Raw genomic sequence first — 22,606 nt, forward strand, 5'->3', positions numbered from 1 at the left:
CAACCTTAGCGTCGTTTCGCACACATTCACGTCGACGTTGTAGGCCCCCTACCCACATCACAAGGACATCGTTACCCGTTTACCGTCATCGACCGCTCCACTCATTGGCCTGAAGCCATTCCCATGGAAACTGCAACGCCCGCCTCATGTACATCTGCCTTACTCTCAGGATGGATTGCAAGATTTGGTATCCCTGAGCATATTACTTCTGACAGGGGTACTGCTTTCACCTTTCAATTATGGACATCATTAGCGAATCTCCTGGGCATCACCCTACATCAGACAACGGCCTACAACCTCGCTGCCAATGGAATGGTTGAACGTTTTCATCGCTGCAAGGATTCCAACTGGTTTACTCAGCTTCCCTGGGTCCTCCTGGGGCTAAGGACCACTCCTAAAGACGCCCTCAACGTCTCGGCAGCTGAAATGGTGTATGGCGACCCATTGGTCGTCCCTGCCGAATTTTTTCCTTCTACAACCTCCTCCAACGATCTCCAGCGCATACGTCACGTCGTGGGAAAATTTACTCCATGCCGCCAGACTTACAAGCCCCCAGCGAAGCATCACATACCAACAGACTTGCACTCTGCAACGCACGTCTTCCTGCGCAATGACACTAGCAAGCCACCGCTAACGCCCCCTTACACGGGCCCTTTCCTTGTGATCCGACGCAGTCCGAAAGCATTCCTACTAAACATTCGTGGCAAAGAAGACTGGGTCTCCATTGATCGTCTAAAACCTGCTTATCTCCTGCCAGATGACCGGCCTACAGTTCGCTTCTCTAGATCAGGGCGCCCTATTTAACATGTACAGTATGTAATTTTTAGGGGGGGGGGGAGCCATGTACCAACCGTGTGTCACATGATCGTACATAGTTCATTTTGTGTCTATATTATGCTTGTATCTTCGTTCTTCCCTCGCACTAAAAAGAACCAGAGTAACCATGTCTGCGTTTCTCCTCTGTAACAGTGTCTGTTTTTTAACATGAAATTTCTTGTTGCTTTGAGCTTTTGTATATAAAGGAGAGTGTTCTATAATAAATTTACTCAGTTTCTTTCAACCTGGCTTTGAGTCACAACCTTTTCTCGGCCCGTCACAATTCCTTTCATGTTAAACAGACATTTTCCTCTTTGTAAAAAAAAAAGGATTTCCTGAAATATTAAAATTCATTGCAGAGTTGGTTGTCTATTTATTTCACAATTTTTAACAATATTGGAATATTAATCCTTACAGTGGTAAAGAAAAAAAAACTTGAAAAACATCAGCTTTGGAGTTACAGAACTGTTGATAGAATCAAATAAACGTTTTCCCTCTATAATATATGTCAGTTTGTACACAAAACTAAATGAAGTATAAAACAAAAGAAGTAATCTAGTTGTTTTGATAAAACTTGTGTCATGAGACACACAGCCTACAATGCTATTAAAATGTGGCTCATGTAAGAAAGAAACAACAAATGATACTTTTTTTTTTTCTAAATAAAAGTTGCCATGAGACACTTAGCCTACAATTCTATTAAAAAACATGTGCCTTACGTAAGAAAGAAAGAAAAATCGATTAGTCGCAGGGAGGAGGTACCCCCAGAAACCAGAGTGGTGATTCCACAAACAGTAGACACGGAAGGCAAATTAGGTTAATAATTGCCAATCCTGCACCAAACACAGTCATAAGGACTTTAAATCCCGATGGGTGGAGGCTGTCTTCCAATCTGTGCTTGGTTTCAGGCCTTGAAATAATGAACTGAAACAACTCACATAACAACCAGATGAGTAGTCCCACTGACATGAAGATACCTAACCACATCATTGTTAGGCTTAGGATCTGAAAAAAAAAATAAAAAATTAATAAATAAAACAGGCTTTGTAGAGGGATCGTCCCTTTCTGTAGAGTTGATCATAAAAAAAAAATACCACGATTTTTAAAAAAGAAATGACATAGCCTACAGATGTTTTACCTTTAAAGAATTAAGCTTGAGATAAGAAAATGTGCCAATATCTAGTCTCACCTATTTGTATCTGTACTTTATTACTGCAATTATAGACAATTCATGCAATCATTAATACCAGCACCAAAAACACGCACTTTAATACTATTATTATTATGATTATTATTAGTCAGCAAAACTTTAGTGCTATATATATATATATATATATATATATATATATATATATATATATATATACATATATATATATACCTTTCCTCTGAATCATGAAAAGCCTAAGATCCACATTTCCATTATTCTGTGCTAACATTCCTTAGCACTTCATTTTTGTATCCAAATTTCTAACTTTTATTTTTCAATTATATTATCCTGAAACCTCCTTAGGCATTCTGTCCTACTACTGTGCTTGTGATACTAGCCATGTGACTGGTCTGGATAAGAGTTTTCCCAGATAAATAGGAATCTTAAGGTACCCTGACACTTGCACGAATTTGTGGCACGCATTGTCACGACTCGAGTCGTGAACTGGCATGAACTCATCGTGAACTGGAGTGAACTCGTCGTGAACCTGTCGTGACATCGTGGCATGTCTTGGCGAGAATTTTGAAATGTTCAAAATTTTGGTCACAACAAAATTTTCGTGAACTATGCACGAACTGTTCGTGAACGCGTTGTGAACTCGTCAGGACGATGCGGGAGGATGCGTGCCATGCCATGACTGTCACAAACTGCCAAGAATAGTTCACGAACAGTTCACGTCGAGTTCACGAGTAATTGACGACATGTTCACGAATATGAGCGCATCACAGCGTGGCTGTGCCTTCCCGCAGACATGGTCACGTGTACTTCACGCATTGATGGCACGAGCAGTTCACGACTAGTTTACACACTTCACGAACAGTTTGCGCATGGCACGAGGAGTTCATGACCAGTTCACGACCAGTTCACGACCAGTTCACGCAAGTTCACGACTACTCTGCGACATTAGCGCTCGCGTCAGTGTTTGGGGGCATTTATAGAGTTTCGAGGACACTGCTCGCCATTACAGAGCTCGCCAGCGAAGAGACAACATGCCTAAAAACAAGCTGACAAAAGGAGGTGGGAGAAGGCCAGAAGCCAACAGGCTAGAGGCAGAGACCGCTGATATTATTATTATTATTATTATTATTACTATCCAAGCTACAACCCTAGTTGGAAAAGCAAGATGCTATAAGCCCAGGGGCTCCAACAGGGAAAAATAGCCCAGTGAGGAAAGGAAATAAGGAAATAAATAAATGAAGAGAACAAATTAACAATATATCATTCTAAAATAAGTAACAACGTCAACACAGACATGTCATATATAAACTATTAACAACATCAAAAACAAATATGTCATAAATAAACTATAAAAAGACTCATGTCCGCCTGGTCAACAAAAAAGCATTTGCTCCAACTTTGAACTTTTGAAGTTCTACTGATTCAACCACCCGCTTAGGAAGATCATTCCACAACTTAGTAACAGCTGGAATAAAACTTCTAGAGTACTGCGTAGTATTGAGCCTCGTGATGGAGAAGGACTGGCTATTAGAATTAACTGCCTGCCTAGTATTACGAACAGGGAGATCTGAATGTAAAGGATGGTCAGAGTTATGAAAAATCTTATGCAACATGCATAATGAACTAATTGAACGACGGTGCCAGAGATTAATATCTAGATCAGGAATAAGAAATTTAATAGACCGTAAGTTTTTGTCCAACAAATTAAGATGAGAATCCGCAGCTGAAGACCAGACAGGAGAACAGTACTCAAAACAAGGTAGAATGAAAGAATTAAAACACTTCTTCAGAATAGATTGATCACCGAAAATCTTGAAAGACTTTCTCAATAAGCCTATTTTTTGTGCAATTGAAGAAGACACAGACCTTATATGTTTCTCAAAAGTAAATTTACTGTCGAGAATCACACCTAAAATTTTGAAAGAGTCATACATATTTAAAGAAACATTATCAACATTGAGATCCGGATGTTGAGGAGCCACCGTCCTTGACCTACTTGCAATCATACTTTGAGTTTTGTTAGGATTCAACTTCATACCCCATAATTTGCACCATGCACTAATTCTAGCTAAATCTCTATTAAGGGATTCACCAACCCTAGATCTACATTCAGGGGATGGAATTGATGCAAAGAGAGTAGCATCATCTGCATATGCAACAAGCTTGTTTTCTGGGCCAAACCACATGTCATATGTATATAGTATGAAAAGTAATGGGCCAAGAACACTACCCTGTGGAACACCGGATATCACATTCCTATAATCACTATGGTGCCCATCAACAACAACTCTTTGAGATCTATTACTTAAAAAATCAATAATAATGCTAAGAAACGACCCACCCACTCCCAACTGTTTCAGTTTGAAAACAAGGGCCTCATGATTAACACGGTCAAAGGCAGCACTAAAATCAAGGCCAATCATACGAACTTCCCGACCACAATCAAGGGATTTCTGTACAGCATTGGAGATTGTAAGAAGGGCATCACATGCTCCAAGGCCTTTACGAAAACCAAATTGCAAACTAGGGAGTAGATGATTACCTTCAGCAAACCTATTAAGACGTTTTGCCAGAAGACGTTCAAAAACTTTAGATAATATGGGAGTTATGGAAATTGGGCGGTAATCAGTGGGACTTGAGCTACCACAAACACATTTACATAGAGGAGTAACATTACCAATTCTCCAACTAGTGCTAAAAGCTCCTCTTCTTGCTAACTTGCGCAAAATAACTGATAACTTTGGAGCTAAGAAATCTGCTGTCTTTATAAAAAACAAAGTAAAAATACCATTAGGGTCTACACCTCAATAAGCATCAAGGTCCACCAACAGAGCTTTAATCTCACGAGATCGAAAAGCTAAACTAGTTAGTTTAGCCTCAGGAAAACAGGAATGAGGAAGTTCAAGTTTTTCATTACTCTATTTACTGTCAAAAACATCAGCCAAAAGGGTTGCCTTTTTCTTTGGACAGTGAGTGACTGAGCCATCTGGTTTAAGTAAAGGAGGAACTGTTGCATCTACACCACCAAAGAGTGCAGATTTATGGGTAGACCACCATTTATGTTCCTGAGTTGTACCAGAAAGTGTTTCTTTTATGGTTAAATTGTACTCCTTTTCAGTTGAGGCATAAACTCTCTGAGCAAAAGCTCTAACCTGAGTATAGTTATTCCAGGTCAAATCTGATCTGTTACCCTTCCAAAGATGATAGGCCTCCTGTTTCTCCAAATAAGCACGTCTACAATCATCATTGAACCACGGTTTGTCCTTCACTCGGTACCTTAGCACACGAGAAGGGATACGCCTATCAATTATGTTGACTAGATTCTCATTCAAAGGGACAACAGGATCTACACTATTATATAATTGTGACCAATTCAAGCACAAAAGATCATGTAAAATCCCATTCCAATCTGCTTGGGATTTCATATAAATTTTATAAGAATATGATATATCAGGGACAGGCTGCTCAGTCTTCACTAATAATGAAATCAAGGCATGATCAGATGTCCCGACTGGAGAACTAACCTTACTAGTTATAACGCCAGGGGAGTCAGTGTATACGAGGTCCAAGCAATTACCAGACCTGTGAGTAGCTTCATTTATGATTTGCTCACAACCTGATTCAGAGGCAAAGTCTAAAGCTCTTAAGCCATGGCGATCGGTAGGAGAGATAGAACTTAACCACTCCCTATGGTGAGCATTAAAATCACCAACAAAGACAAAAGAAGCCTTTCTATCATCTTCTTGTATCTTAGCCATAATGGTAAGAAGGCAATCGAAGATAGAATCATCTATGTCTGGATTCCGGTAGATCGAACACAAATAAAAGTTGTTATGCCTGCCACAAACTTTTATTACCTGAATCTCATGAAATCCACATTGATAGCAGGACTTATGAGAATTGAATTGAATATGGGATTTAGGCATTAAGCCAAGCACTGGGGCATCAAAGGCCATTCAGCGCTATATAACGAAAATCATTCAATCATATCTGTACACTCACACCATTTAGTATCATTTTAACCTTTAATACAAATCGTAACACTTTCATACAATAAAATCTAGATGTGAAATAAATAGGGATTAAAAGGGTAAAATAAATAAATAAATTAATAAAATCAATTATAGCTCGTAATATAACCCAATACTTTGTATAAATTTTCTCAAGTTCAGGGTATTACAGTTTTCCCCCAGTATATCTCTTAACGGTTTGTCCTGTAGTAAATGTGTCCTCCTCTGAAGATTAAAAACAGGACAATCGACTAAAATATGTTTAACATCCATTGTCACTTGACAGGTATTACAAAGAGGGGCCTGTCTCCCTTCCCCACTCTTCATTAAATAATTGTGCGTTGCATGTGTATGGCCAATACGCAGCCTAGTTAAAATAATGGTATCCCTTCTACTTGTAGAATTACAACATGACCATTTATCCACCAATGGGTGGATTTGTTTCAATTTTGTATTGGTGGTCAGTTCAGACCATCGAGCTTGCCACTTATTTTTACAGTAAAGATGAATCTCACTTTTAAGATCTTTGTAAGGAATACTCAAGGGGGATGGATTACTTAGCCCTGAAGCTTCCTTTGCTGCCTTATCAACTTGTTCATTCCCATCCACCCCAACATGGGCAGGGACCCAACAGAAGTGAACACTGATACTCTTCCTAGATTGCAGAAGTACTAACCAGTCCTGCACCTCTTGTACTAGATGATGACCTGGCATAATTTGTTTTAATGAGAGTAAAACACTATTGGAATCCGTAAAAATTGTATAAAAACTATTTTGGTTGCCATTTTTAAAAATATGTTGGACTGCGAGAATTATTGCGTACAGCTCAGCAGTAAAAATTGAACAAGAGGATGGGAGTTTCCTTCTAATAACAATATCCCCCACCACAGCTGCACTTCCAACTCCTGCAGCCGATTTGGAGCCATCTGTAAAAACATGTTTCCCATGATGTTGAGCAGCATGATTTAAAAACTCACTTTTCATTACCCTACTAGGTAAGGTATTTTTCCCTCCTGCCGTAAAACATACTTTAACAGGTGGATTACACCAAGGAGGAGACTTGGGATATCCTACCTCTGCTATCTGTGCTGTTAACAAGCCTACTTCTCTAGCATCATTTTTCAGCTTTACTTCCAAAGGCTTAGGCACTCTAGATCTGTTAGGAGCCCGATCTAAAGGCGCCCTAACATATTTACAGTTAGGATTGTTTCTCACAGCAAGGGACCTAGCTAAAAACCTCAAACTCAACTCCTCTCTGCGAATGGAAAGGGGAGGTATGCCAGAATCAACATAGAGACTGTCAATGGGAGATGTTCTGTAAGCACCTGTGCAGATGCGAAGCCCAGCATTGTGAACAATATCAAGTTTTCCAAGTAAAGTCTTTGTAGCTGACCCATTTATTTGGCATGCATAGTCTAACTTGCTCAGACACAAAGATGTATAAATTCTAAGCAAAGTTGTTCTATCAGCACCCCAATCAAAATGCGATATCACTTTCAGAATGTTCAGTGACTTCTTAACCCTGATAGATAGGTCATTTATATGGGGACCAAATGTCATTTTCTTGTCGAAAATGACTCCAAGAAACTTGACACTATCCTCATATGGCAAAATACAATCATTTAAGAAAAGGGTGGGGATCTCTTCCCTTTTACGAGTATGAGTAAAGCGAATGGCTTTGGTCTTCTGAGGAGAAAACATGAATCCGCGAGAATTTGCCCATGCGGAAGCAGCATTTATTGCAATTTGAACATTTTGGCATGCTTGTAGTGCAGATGATCCACTACAATAAATTGCAAAGTCATCGACAAATAGTGATCCTTGTATGCCAGGAAGTATGTGACTAATGAGACTATTAATAGCAACAGCAAACAAGGTCACACTCAATACGCTGCCTTGGGGGACACCTTCTTCTTGCATGTAGGATGAAGATAGTTCTGACCCTACTCTCACTTTAATGGAGCGGTTTGATAAAAATTCTTCAATAAAAGAGAACATATGTCCTCCTATACCCCACGAGGCCAATTGCTTTAAAATACCACCCCTCCAGGTGGTGTCATATGCCTTTTCAAGGTCAAAAAAGACACCCACCACCTGGTTTTGGTTAGAAAAAGCATTTGAAATTTCCCTTGATAACATCAGCAAAGGGTCTAGAGTACTTCGGTTCTTCCTAAAACCAAACTGTCTGTTAGATAAAAGATTTTTTGATTCTAGATACCACACAAGTCTGTTGTTGATCATTCTCTCAAATAGTTTGCATATGCAACTGGTCAAGGATATGGGCCTATAACTAGATGGCAGTTCTGGGTCTTTACCAGACTTGTGGCCTGGAATTACAATTGAAGTATGCCAGGAATCAGGAGATGTATGGGAAGCCCATAGACCATTAAAGGTTTCTAATAAAAATTCCTTGGTATCCACTGGAAGATGTGATATCATTTCATACCGGATGCCATCCTCACCTGGGGCAGTTAAAGAAGAGCTGGAGATAGCATTTTGCATCTCCTCCATACTAAAAGGCAGGTTAAAAGCTTCAGTATTTGAAGAAGCAGGAGGAACAACAGATGTTGATGCTCTAATTTGTTGAAATGCTGGGGAATAGTTGTCAGCACTTGATACATGAGCAAAGTGCTTAGCAAGAACCTCTGCTACATCTTTGGGGTCAGATATATATCTATTATTTTCCCTTAATATTGGTAGAGGCTTAGGGACGAATTTACCTTGAAGTTTTCTAATCTTGTCCCATGTTTCCTTTGAAGGAGTTTTGGTATTAATATTAGATATATATTTCTTCCAAGATGCTCTCTTTGCTTTTTTAAAAATTCTTTTTTGTTTGGCACAAGCTCTGAGATATGCTATTCTATCTGCTAAATAGTTTGTCCTCAAGTATCTTCTGAAGCAAGTTCGGGTCACTTTTCTTGCGTTGGCACATTCTTTACTCCACCAAGGAACTACAGAGCGATGAGGTAAACCGCATGTTTTAGGTATAAACTTGCTAGCATTATCATCAATAATATTTTCAAGATGTTGATAGGCATGCACTGGAGATGTAAATTCCTCATATTCTTTATCAGTGTGTGAACAGTTTTCATAAGCTGCCCAGTCTGCCTCATCTATCTTCCATTTTGGTGGACACTGAGAAGGAAGATTATGGACATAATTTAACATTATTGGCCAATGGTCACTGCCATGTAGGTGTTCATTTACTGACCAAAGGTAGTCCAATCGAATGGATGAGGAACAGATTGACAAATCAATGGCTGATGTAGAGTTGTGGAATACATCATACCTAGTTGGAGAACCATCATTCATTAGTATTACATCATTGTTGTCGATTAATTCTTCAACAAGATTACCCCATCTATCGCACACATTTCCACCCCATAAAGTATGCTTTGCATTAAAATCACCCATTAAAATAAAAGGGGCAGGAAGCTGATTGATCAAGTCTTGGAGGTCAGAAAGTCTAAGCCTTCTTGGATTACCAGCATGATCTAAGAGGAAAAGTTCTAAGGATGGTTCAATATATAGCGAGCATTAAGTAATTTTTTTCCCGATATGAGTTCTAACTGCACATGCCTGTAGTGGTGTATTGAGTGGGATTGTTTCAAATTTTACAGATTTGTGAATAATAAAACCTGTACCACCTTGAGCTCTTGCAGCTTGCAAAGGAGGGGATCTACAAAGATGATAATTGAGTCCAGGATTAAATGGTTTGTCACCGATCTTGGTTTCCTGTAGGCAAATTACCTTCGTGTCTGAGTTCCTGGTTAAAGTTTTTATTTGCTCAATGCTAGTACTTAGACCTCTGCAATTCCACTGGATGATAGACATTATCTTTTGTTATTATTTTTCTTTGTCTCATTTGTCTTTTGGGACTTTTCAGATGAAGCCATGTAAGGCCTGGAGATGGAAGGCTTTACTAGGCCACCACTCTTCTTTTCTTTCTTTCTAGAATCTTTATAAGAGTCAACCTTAGGATCATGAGCAGTAGGGCACTTACCTGACTTAGATGAAGGTGAGGATGATGGGGACCTTTTCCTCTTTGGAAGATCTTGTTTTCCAATCTCCATCAAATCAGGTAGAGATTCTGCCTGAGACAATACATTTAAGGTGGTGGAAGCCACATTGGCTTCCTTGGAGGATTGTGCTAGAACTTCAACAGTTCGAGCACTTAACCCAGAAGGCTGGGCTACTACCTCTAGGGGAGATGCTCCTATCGGTGAGAATACTTTTGGTGTGTTGGACACCATATTGACCTCTTTGGAGGTTTGTGCTCTGGCTTTTATAGCCTGAGCACTTGACCCAGATGGCTGGGCTACTACCACTAAGGGAGATGCACCTGACGGGCCAGGTGCTGCCACTGGTCCCCCTGTGGTAGTAAGGGGTAGTGGATTATAATCTTTTGTTGGCATCTTAACCGCGCGAGCAAAATTAAGTTGCCGATTGAGTAAATGCTTTGCGTAACCTACACTTATATGTTCAGCATTTGCTTTCAAGATTGCAGCTTCTTCATTCTTGTATTCTCTACATCTTTTATCATTTGGTTTATGATTATCTTTACAGTTTGCACAGGTTGTATCTCTGTTGCATTGGCCATGTTCTAACAAAGAACAGTTAATACAGATCTTCGTATTATTGCAGTACCGGGAAGGGTGACCGTACTTGAAACAGTTAAAGCATTGTAAAGGCCTAGGTTTATATTCTCGAACACGTACTCTTTCATTCTCAATAATTATATGATCTGGTATAACAGGGGTTTCAAATGTTAAAACTACCATGCTTGTTTGAGGGATCTTACTTACTTTCCAAACATTAGCAGGGCACATGTCCAGAATTTCTGGTTCTGAGAATTCATATAGATCTTTATCAAAAACTACTCCTTTACCATAGCTGAAGTTCATATGTGGTTTAATATCCTTAATAGGATCAATTTCTGCAATCTTCATGCCACAAAGCATGTGAGCTTGAGTATCTGATTTTGCATTAATCAAAACAGATTGCTTACCGTATCTACTAATATCCTTACTTTTAATTAATCCAACTCTTTTTTTGTATAAATTTACTAATCTTATAATAGTTATAATTATCTATCTTTCCAGATGCAATTATCCATGTTGGGGGCTTGGGGGTTCTTACTTCTGGAAGTCTATGCTCTCTTTCTTTTTCCATCCATTCTTCTGGTTTATATACCTCTAGGTGTCTTGGTGCTTTATCACATAAAGCCCCAGAAATCAAACAATTGTCAATTTTTATGCTCTCTAAATTTTTATTTGCTTCTAAAGCAATCTCAAAACTTGAAAATGATACCCAAGCTTCCCAAAAGCCTTTACTACCATTAAGCTCCATTAAAATTTCTTTGATTGCTCCAAATCTACAGAAGGCTTCATGAATTATGTCATAGCTACAACCAATTGGTATGTTTTTTAAGTGGAGAATTTTCAGATTTTTTGTTGGATCTGGTAATGAGCCAGAACCAGAGAGTAAAGTATTACGGTTATTACAAGCATCATTTTCCACCAGTGCCGATAAATTGTCTTTAACAACACTGGTCAAAGAAGTATTGTTGGAGGAATCCTTTTTATTGCCGAGGTTGTCAACAGAGCTTTCCCTATTTAAACAAGCAGAAGTCGTCAACGGTGTCTGGGGTTCGCCATTTGATCCAGGGGTACGGGGAATATTAAGTTTAATCATTAATTATTTTTTCAGGGGGAGGGAAGGGGTCATAATAACAATGAAAAAAAAACAATGGAAAAAAATATAGTTTAAGGGAGAGAAAAAATTAAGACTGTCTGAAATTCCAAAGAAGACACCGTTAGCCTTTCCTGGAATTTATTTCTCCACCAATGACACCTGTGAAAGCTGCTTACCAAATGTCCACTCCCTACCCTACCACAAAGGGATGGTACCACTATGATTAGAGTGGCTCAAGTGTATGCCAAACCCGCTTGATGGGACTGAGAGCATTTCAAGAATACAATCATCCCCACTCTAATCATAGTGGCAGGCAAACCGGACAGAATGCCGAGAGTCCTATCTCTATAAAATCGCCAACCCCTGGAATCCGAAGGCCAAATTTCCTAAAAGATAGTTCCGCGTGCCAGTATGAAAATACTGACACTCCTAGGTGTCCAAACATTTTCGGGCGGTTGGCAAGACCACCACAGCTCCCACAATTGATTTTGAAATAAAAACCGATCATGGATACAATGTCCCCTCTAAAAAACCTGGACAGTGAAATGGGTAAAAGAGTTTTGACAGCAAGGTTGGAGACAGCTGATAATTATGAAGGAGGAATAAGCAATAAGAGGTAATAGAAAAAGAATGAGAGAAATTTAGAGTCAAACTGAGGAAAAGAAATTCCCCAGTTCGAGAGCCCTCTTGCCCGTCACAAGCCTTCAGCACGGGAATGATATGCCGTGCTGAAGCCCAATGACTTCATCAAGGCATTCTCTCGTTAAGAGGGAGGACTTATGAGAAGCAGAGTACTCTGTCCTAATATACACCGCCATTCCCCTGGCCCTAGGGATGGCATCACGTTTCAACATTATTGGCTTCTTAAAACCAGTTATAAGGAGCTCAAATGAGTGCCTCATATTAGAAACCAAAGTTTCTGAGCACAAAAGAATATCATACTGTCTGGACGCAACTGTAAGGTCTTGGATATTTGCATGAAGACCACGAATATTGCAATAGAGAAGACGACATTGACGAAATCTAGGACGTACTGGTCCCGGATTTCGCTCAATGTCTCCAGACAGCATAAGAATTAATAGAAAGAGAAAATAGACATCATACTTAAAAACTAGATTAACAAGAATTATAACAAAAACAATACGTACAGAATTATAAACAAAGTGATTGATGATACCCATAGACTATAGTAAAAATTCGGAAAAACTGGTCAACATGGAGGAGCCGAGACACCATGCAAGGCTAAATACCCTCCAGGATAGCCACTTCAACTGAAGGGAGGACAGTAAGGATGGTTTTGAGAAGAAAAATAATCAGAAAAAGGAAAATACAACCTCTTGATAAACCACCAGGCATCCATGGCCCTTCTATTAAGCCTGCCCAACACACCATTTAAAAAAAAACAAGAGGAAGGAAAAAAAAAAAATAAGATAGAATAGTATGTCTGAGTGTACCCTCAAGCAAGAGAACTCCAACCCAAGACAGTGGAAGACCATGGTACAGAGGCTATGGCACTACCCAAGACTAGAGAACAGTGGTTTAATTTTGGAGTGTCCTTCTCCTAGAAGAGCTGCTTACCACAGCTAAAGAGTCTCTTCTACCCTTACCAAGAGGAAAGTACACTGAACAAATTGCAGTACAGTAATTAACCCCTTGGGTGAAGAAGTGTTAAGTATCTCATTGTTGTCAGGTGTATGAGGAAAGACGAGAATATGTAAAGAATAGGCCAAACTATTCTGTGTAAGTGTAGGCAAAGAAAAAATAAGCCGTGACCAGAGAGAGGGATCCAATGCATTACTGTCTGGCCAGTCAAAGGACACAATACATCTCTAGTGGTAGTATCTCAACGGGTGGCTGGTGCCCTGGCCAACCTACTACCTATAGAGATAATTCTTCTCACTCATCAATATCAAGTCTCGATCTCGTGATCCCGGAGACACAGCAGGATACAAGCCAGAGACAGCCATCCAGTGAGGACGAGATGAAGCAGAAGAAGCGGGTCCGGATGTCGAAGAAAGAAATCCCTGACTACCACTGGACTGAAGTGGCGGAGACTAGGTTGGCCGACCTTGTGAAGGAGAACCCCATGCTGTTTGACAAGAAGCACAAGGAGTGGATCGACGTGGTAGCCAAGAACAGCCGGTGGGAACAACTTGGAGAGCAGCTGGAGCCTCCTGCCACTGGTGCCTAATGCAAGAAGCGTTACGAGAACTTGAGGACCAGGGTTGGGAAGGTTATGAAGAAGGAGAAGAAGAGGGGAGCTGGCCAGCCCCAAAGGAGTGCCCGTGATGACCAGATCATGGAGACATGGTCTTTCCTCATACAACACATCATCCGGGGAGAGACAGTCCCCAGTGAGCAGTTTGCTGGCTCAGAGTCAGGTGCAGTGACGGTCAGTGACGGAGACGATGATGAAGTGAGGTCCACAAGTTCCCACAGCCAAGCATCTACTAGCACCTGGAAGGACAAGGGCAAGGGGAAGCGGTCCATCCTAACAACAGAAGCCACACCCAGCGACACCTGGGTGTCCCACAAGGACATCAGTACTGTAGTGAAAAATGTGAGAATCCCAATGTCTACATGTAGATTGTATTCCAGTTTCATCCATTGTTTTTGACATAGAATGTTCAATATGTTGCATTGAAATGCTGTACTAAATTGTAACAATGTTTGTATGTTTCAGATCATGTCCAAAGCAGATTCCTTGGGGACCTCGTTCACCGGCCAGCATAAGATCGTTCACGATTTTTCGTGCCTGCTGGAAGGCCACATGCATGCCATCCCAGAGGACTACTGGCATGAATTCCAGATAGAGTACCTCAACCTTGTACACTGCTACAGGCAGCGGCGTCAGGTCTTCCAGCAGTCACATCAACAACCAATCATGATGACCTGGCCAGGCCCACAGCAGCAGCAACCTTGGCAGCCCCCTTAGCAGCAGCAGTTCTGGCATCCACCTCAACCAGCAACCCCGCAGGCACCACCAGAGCAGCAGCAGCAGCATTGTCCAGCCAGTCATCCATCCTGGATGCCACCCCAATCACCACAGTATTCAGGCCAGTCTTCCTGGCCCCGTACCACGGAGTGGCAATCAGGGATGCCACCTCCACCGTCAGCCACCCTTGTCCAGGTTCCTTCACCATCAACTTCATTATCGTCACCCACCCTTGTCCAGGCTCCTTCACCAACACCTTCATTATCGTCGCTGTCAGCCATATTCAAGACACCTCTGACACCACTCAGCTTCCTGGTCCTGACCCCGGGGTCCGTTGAGAGCAACCTAGAAGAGGGAATGTCACCCTCACCCCTCTACACCTCCAAGGAACTCAACACCCCGCCAGTCCAAGAAGCATCCCCACGCAGCGGTAAAACTACCACCAAGGACACTGACTGAGATGAGATGTGACACTTGTAAATATTTGTAAATAATTGGACTGTGATAATTGTACACATTTGATGTTTTCTGTTTTAATGTAAATAAAATGATTTCTTATTTCAAAACACTTAATTTTCTCTATAACCTTAAAATAAAGAGAAAGAAAATGGAAACGAAAAAATTATAAAAAGGAAAGAAAAATAAACCAAAAAATTTTGATGTTTGCTGTTTTAATGTAAATAAAATGAATTCTTATTTCAAAACACTTAGTTTTCTGTATAACCTTAAAATAAAGTGAAAGAAAATGGACACGAAAAAAAAAATAAAAAAAAGGAATGAAAAATAAACCAAAAAATAAAGGGCAAAAAAATCCAGCAAGGACAATGACTGAGATGAGATGAGACACTTGTAAATATTTGTAAATAATTGGACTGTGATACTTGTACATATATGATGTCTGCTGTTTTAATGTAAATAAAATGCTTTCTTATTTAAGAAAATAAAGGGGAACAAAAAATACACACGGAAAATGTACGTTTCTTTTATTTCAAAAATGGAACAACTACTACAATTCTTTCTTGCCAACGGACAGCACCAGCAGGGGACATGTAGTAATGTGAAAGGTAGTCTCGCTGATCCTTTGCATCCTTCTGGGTATGATAGCCGGTTAGAGGCACCAGCCCCTGCAGGTGTTGCTCAGTCCTCCATCCACCAGGGATCAGATCATGTGTGTCCGGATCTTCGTAGTCCACTTCTGAAATTGAGTGTGAGTATCTGATGAGGATGAGGTTGTGCAGAACACAGACACACATGGTGATCAGGTTGATGGTGTCGGGGTTCTGCTGCATCATCGTGTAGAAGCAATGGAACCTTTGACTTAAAATTCCAAAGGCATTCTCCACAACATGTCGGGCACGAGACAACCTGTAGCTATATATGCGTTCTTGTAGGACTTGTGACCGATGGGAGAATGGTTTCATCATCCAGGTTCGGAGAGCAAAGGTGTCATCCCCTACGAAGTGATAGGGCACTGGGTGGTCATCATTAGGGAGTGGTTCTGGTTGAGGCACTCCAGCTCTGTTGTCTTCTACAGCATCATGCAGGGAACAGTTGCTCCATGTTCCTCCATCCGACGCACCACCCCCTGCCCTAACATTCACATAGAGGAACTTGTAGGTAGCATCTGCCACTGCCATCAGTACAATGCTGTGGAAGCCCTTGTAGTTGTAGTAGTAAGAGCCAGCATTGCGTGGCTTCTTTATGGCAATGTGCTTTCCATCCACAGCCCCCAGACAGTTGTGGTAATTCCATCTGGAGCTGAACCTGGCAGCAACTTCCTTCCAGTCCTCTTCAGTTTTGGGGCAGCACAGCACTTCGTCCTTGTAGACCGCGATGATGGCTTTACACACCTCTCGGGTATGAACTTGCAGATGGTACTTGCTTCAACCCTGAAGCTGTACAGCAGACTTTGATAGGAATTTCCAGTGGCTAAAAAGCGGAGGGTGGCAGCCAACCTGAGTCCAACTTGAAGCAGTTCCCTCATGAAGGTGAACTGCTTCTGCAGGTGAGGGGTTAACTTCTCAACCATCTCTTGGAACAGGTCAGGTGTGATTCTGAGGTAATTTTTGTAGCCCCTTTGATCTTCCTTGTGGAGTTCAGTCAATAGACTGTCATACTGTCCAAACTCGTGCCTTCTGGTTAACCATTCCCTGACCCACACTTTCCTTTGTATCTTTCTTCGAGGTGGGGTTGCCTTTTGTTTCTCTTCTTCCTCTGCCAGCCTTTTCTGCTGCTCTCCAACAATGGCTAGAGCAGCTGCCAGGTATAGGTATCTTCTCCTCTTTGCAATGGTGTCTCTGACAGTAAGCATTGTTGTCTCTTCCACAGCCAATCCAAGAATGTCTTCGGGTTGGAGAAGCCCCGTTTTTATATGGCGTGGCCAAGTCGGCACGACACCATCCGCATTGCGTGAACTCGTCGTGCCAAGGGGGGAAGTGCGCAAACTATGCGAGAACTCGTTGTGCCAGTTCGTGTCAATGTGAACACGAATGGGCACGCATTTATGAACTATTCGTGAACTCGTCGTGAACTCATCGTGAACAGTGCGGGAACCTCCCAGTTCGTGCCACAAAATGTCACGACTTGCCACGACAAATTCGTGGCAAAAAGTCGTGCAAGTGTCAGCCTGGCTTTAGAATCATCCATAGACATTATCCAATCCCACCTCGCGAAGGGTATGGGGATGTAACAAGCATTATTTCTATACTAGGTTACAGGTTATACAAGGGAAATGGTTATTGCCTGCAAACAGCTAAGGCCAGCTTGCAGAGGACCATGGGTGCTGTTTCAAAGAGAAGGAAAGGTGAAAGAAAGAGCCAGTCATTCCTAATATTCACCCCAGACTAATCCTGGATAACCTATGCCCTCAACCACCTTTTACGTGTCCAGCAAGGAGCTTTTACATAGCATGGAGTGATCATGAGTGGAAGGTGAATCCGTTGTTGTTTGCGGATGATACTGTATTGGTTGCAGAGTCGGAGAAGCTGTGTCTGTGTTAATTAGTGACAGTTTGGAAGGGTGTGTGAGAGGGGGAAGTTGCAAGTTAATGTGGGTAAATGTAAGGGTATGAGATGCACAAGGGGGGATAGTGCTAGACTGAATGCCATGATGAATGGAGAGTTAATTGAGGAAGTAGACCAGTTTAAGGTAATTAAACTAAAATAACCATGTCGAGGAGTACAGTGTTGTGCGCAACGAAATATATTATTATAACAAAGAAAAAGTCACAAGACAGTAATTAGACTAACATCAGATATACGCTGGAGGCCACACAGCTCCGGCCAAGCTTTGTTTTGACCTAGAAATAGTAATCAAATATTAAACTAACTAAAATAGGAGACGCATTAATTCCTAGCACTATGTTCGTGGTGTTCTGGTAAATTTTCTGCATTGAATGGTCTGTATTATATTTAGTTTATTGGACAATCGGTGAAACAAATGGATAGACCATTTCCAATTACAGCCACCCTAGCTGACACATCTAAGATAATTTGCCACTTTAATAACACAGGCCGTCCATGCATCTACGGGTAAGGATGGAGGAGATAGTATAACAAAAAATGAGAGACAAAACTGTTGACGTAAGCCGAAATCTCTAAATATCTTATGAAAAACTATTTTTTTGCTAAACGCATCTAGCAAGGAAATGCTCTTTCTGAAATGTCAAAGAAGCAGCCAATTTATCAGAGGGCAAAAGAATGACTGAATAACTATTATTATTATTATTATTATTATTATTATTATTATTATTATTACTTGCTAAGCTACAACCCTATTTGGAAAAGCAGGATGCTATAAGCTCATGGGCTCCAACAGGGGATATAGTCTAGTGAGGAAAGGAAACAAAGAAAAATTAAATACTTTAAGAACAGTAGCAACACTAAAATAAAAATTTCTTAAATAAACTATAAAAACTTTAACTAAACAAGAGAAAGAAAAGTTAGATAGAATTGTGTGCCGGAGTGTGCCCTCAAGCAAGAGAACTCTAATCCAAGACAATGGAAAACCATGGTACAGAGGTTATGGCACTATCCAAGAATAGAGAACAATGGTTTGATTTTGGAGTGTCCTTCCCCTAAAAGAGCGGATTACCATAGCTAAAGTCTCTTTTACCCTTACCAAGAGGAAAATAGCCACTGAGCAATTACAGTGCAGTAGTTAACCCCCTGGGTGAAGAAGAATTGTTTGGTAATCTCAGTGTTGTCAGGTGTATGAGGACAGAGGGGAATCTGTAAAGAATATGCCAGACTATGCAGTGTATGTGTAGGCTTTGGGACATTGAACCGTAACCAGAGAGAAGGATCCAATATAGTACTGTCTGGCCAGTCATAGGACCCCATAACTCTCTAGCTGTAGTATCTCAACGGGTGGCTGTTGCACTTCCCTGTAAAGAATAAAAATAACCTTGGTGTTGCTAAAGGCCCCAGGAACTGATACGCGGTTTGTCGAAACGTGATATTTACCTTCACCAAGACGGCTAATAACATGATGATCAAGTGTGGATGTGGGCTGCCCCAACTGTCAATAAATTCCTATTTTTTTTTTTTAATAACGAAATAAGAAGCTGCTGTCTCGACTCATTTTAATTTGCTGGAAAAAAATTAGCGCCTATCATATTTCTTATCCATGATCTGGATATTAATCTCTGGCAGCGTAGTTCGTTCAGTTAGTTCTGAGTTCAACAATCATATATATATATATATATATATATATATATATATATATATATATATATATATATATATATATATATAAAGATTTTTCATAATTCTGACCATCCTTTACATTCAGATTTTCCCAGACAGTACCATCCTGATCACAATACCAAGCATGCAGTTAATAAATCTCATTAGAAGCTACTTACGCGGTATAATATTTTGCGGGAAAATGCCCTGCGTTTGCGCTCTCGTTTTTCCCGTTGACGAGGAGGTGGTTGTTCGTGTTTCTGCTCAATGTCGATGGATCCTGCTGCAGTTGCCATCTGTGACGTATGAAAAGGGAAAATGAGTTGATTTAAGCTCAACCTAAGATTTCCAAGTCAATAGATGAACTCTATATATATATATATATATATATATATATATATATATATATATATATATATATATATATATATATATATATATATATATATATATATATATATATATATATATATAATTTGTGTATATCAGAATAGAAAAAAAGGATGTAGGCCCACATACATGAAAGCGAATAACTTAACTTTTTCCTTTTCCCTAGTAGGCCTACCTGATTAGGCTTCGATAGCCATGATAACCACTACTATCATATACCTTTAGTTCACACTTTCCTTAGACATCATTGTAATAAAATCACATGATTAAATTATCATAATTTTGTAGGAACCTTTAAACATAATTTGGTTAGACTTGTGGCTCCTAACGTAAGACCTATAGACTTAGCCCTTACTTATAAAGTTTTTAATTATATTGTGCTATTCCTTTTGATTATTAGATCTAAGGTTGCGTTTTCAAGAAATCATTTTGTTAACGATCAATTTAATGCGTAATCTCCCTAAAGCTGACTTAATTGGCTTAGATAAAGTGTAATACTATAACAGAGAAATTTATCTCTGACCTCAAATATTCTTCACTTTCAAACATCTCAAATTGGGCAAAAAAGAATTCACAGTTTCCTCTGAATTGGTCCTATAAATACCATTCTTGAATACATTAATATGGGCGAATGAGGAAAGCTAGCTCATTCTTATATCGCAGCATCGAACTTTTTTTTAAAAATATATCATGCTCTGATCATTGAACATCTGGAAGTTTAATTAGGTCTAATTAGTACCTTTAGAATAACGGCAACCGTTGATACAATACCTAATGAAATCGGCGAACGTTTTTTATCTTTCATTTTAAAAACACATTTTATTAACTTACATTATTTGCGTAATTATCATAGAATAATAGTTTAAAGAAACCTTAACCATTTAGTTTCCAACACTTCTTGTGAACAGAATCTAACCATTTTACATCTTAATTCTTTTCCCTACAAAAGTAAAAGATATTCATCTAAAGAGGAATAAACAGTCAAGACTCATCCTAAACATTTATTGCTCTCTCTCTCTCTCTCTCTCTCTCTCTCTCTCTCTCTCTCTCTCTCTCTCTCTCTCTCTCTCTCTCTCTCTCTCTCAATAACATTATATTTTTAAAGATTACCCTTTCATTACTTAGTTTGCCTACGCATATTATACGAAAAAATAATCACATTTAAAAGCACAAGATTATCTTTATTCTAATTGTTTTCATGGAATTTGAGTTTTATTTTCCACATTGGCCTATCTATTTCGAAGAATTATATGTATCTGTTTCAATTAATTGTAGTGGTCTACCATTTAGTTAACCTATAACCTTTGTATTATCAGTCTTGATCATTATCCATTACAGTATTTGGTTTATTAATGCCTTTATTAAGTTTTATCTCTTGGGATTTACTTAGGATTTCGTTAGACCGAACTTACGAAGGTTTAGATGGCTCAGTTTGCCTCTCCTCGCCTGCTCTTAGGCCACCTGAACTGCGCCCTTCTGGATTATATAATTTCTTTTAAGCCTATAGGCTTAGGAAGAAGATAAAGCCGGAAGAATGCTACACCCAAAGTGTGGAGAAATTTCACAAATCCTTCTTTATGCTCTGATAGACACCCTTTTTAAATTACAAGATTTGATGCAAATATATATTGTTGCTATCTGACATATAGCCTAGGTCTAGGCCTTGGTATGCTATAAGGCCAATAGCTTAGGCCTACACTTCAGAGCCATATTCGTTGTTATTGTCTTTCTGCAGAATTTACACATATGAGCTGTGGGTGAATATGTCTGACCTGATTATAGTCTTCCGTTTGTAAATTAAAAGTCAAATAATAAAGAGATAAAATTAATTATATTTCTAATAGCGAAGATAACTCAGCACCTCGCTTATTTGCTTATTCATTTGTCATTATTCCCTCAAGCTGATGAAATCCCTCTAGAGAATAGACCTATATAGGTAGGGTTGATCATAACCTAAGCTATGACTATGAAAAATGTATTGCAATTTTCGAAATCACGATTCTAACTAGTATTTTCTATATACACAATACGACATAAGCAAAATGATTAATAAATTTGAACTCAAATCCCAAACGCGTAAACCCTCTCCGAATAAACTTTGCTTATTTTTTTTTTCTTTATCTTGACGTCCTCTTTCTCAGTCTCCTTCCATCCAGACAGATACTTCCAAGACTAGTCTCATGGAGTCACGGTGACAGAGGGATTCCTGTTCTACAATAACGTATTCAATTATTGTTCTGAAATAGTATTCGAACATGAAATGTTCTCTTAACGCTCGAACATGAAATGTTCTCTTAACGCTCGAATATCTTTCAATGATAAAATCATACATAACAACTTAACAAGTGACCAACGTTGCCCTTACACATAGGCTATACGTTTTTACAAAGTGAAATATAAGACTTAACGTAAGAACAACGCTTGTCCAATGTAAAAAAGAAAAGGGATCACCAGTTTTTCTGCATACTGCACCAACTTTTATTTCTATACCCAATTCATCATATTATACAGTAAAATGTATTCACCAAGTTCTAACTTACCTCAGCTACAGATATGGTTGAATAACGGAGCCTGGATCGACGGGAACAAGCTATACGTTGACCAACTTCGTTCAACACTGAGCGTGAACTGAACTGAAGTCAGTGGAGTGTTCGTTAAGAACTCGAATCACTGATGATGATCACGAAAAGCTTTTGAAAAAAATTTCCTTTTGTGTTTGATGTCGCTAGCGTTTATTGTCATAGAAATCGCTTTTTTTATTTGTTTTGCAAATGTTTTTAGGTTTTCTCAGAATAAAGAAATAGCTACTGAGAATATATTACATAGATTTATATTCACTCCTGTATTTTAATCGAGAGACTTGCTGATTGAAAGACCAAATATTTTTTTTTTTTTAATTTCTATACAA

At 39.6% G+C, this 22,606-nt stretch overlaps 1 long non-coding RNA gene across 1 annotated transcript; it reads right to left on the bottom strand.

Moving 5' to 3' along the window:
- Positions 1 to 1,176: 1,176 nt before the first annotated feature.
- LOC137640468 (uncharacterized) lies at positions 1,177 to 22,378 on the bottom strand. The gene is made up of 3 exons (XR_011044357.1): positions 22,239 to 22,378; positions 19,488 to 19,604; positions 1,177 to 1,821 (listed from the first exon to the last, which is right to left on the bottom strand). It is a non-coding gene; the product is annotated as an uncharacterized lncRNA (long non-coding RNA).
- Between the last annotated feature and the right edge of the window lie 228 nt (positions 22,379 to 22,606).

Source organism: Palaemon carinicauda, chromosome 5 (genome assembly GCF_036898095.1).
Source record: "Palaemon carinicauda isolate YSFRI2023 chromosome 5, ASM3689809v2, whole genome shotgun sequence".
NCBI classification, from domain to species: domain Eukaryota; kingdom Metazoa; phylum Arthropoda; class Malacostraca; order Decapoda; family Palaemonidae; genus Palaemon; species Palaemon carinicauda.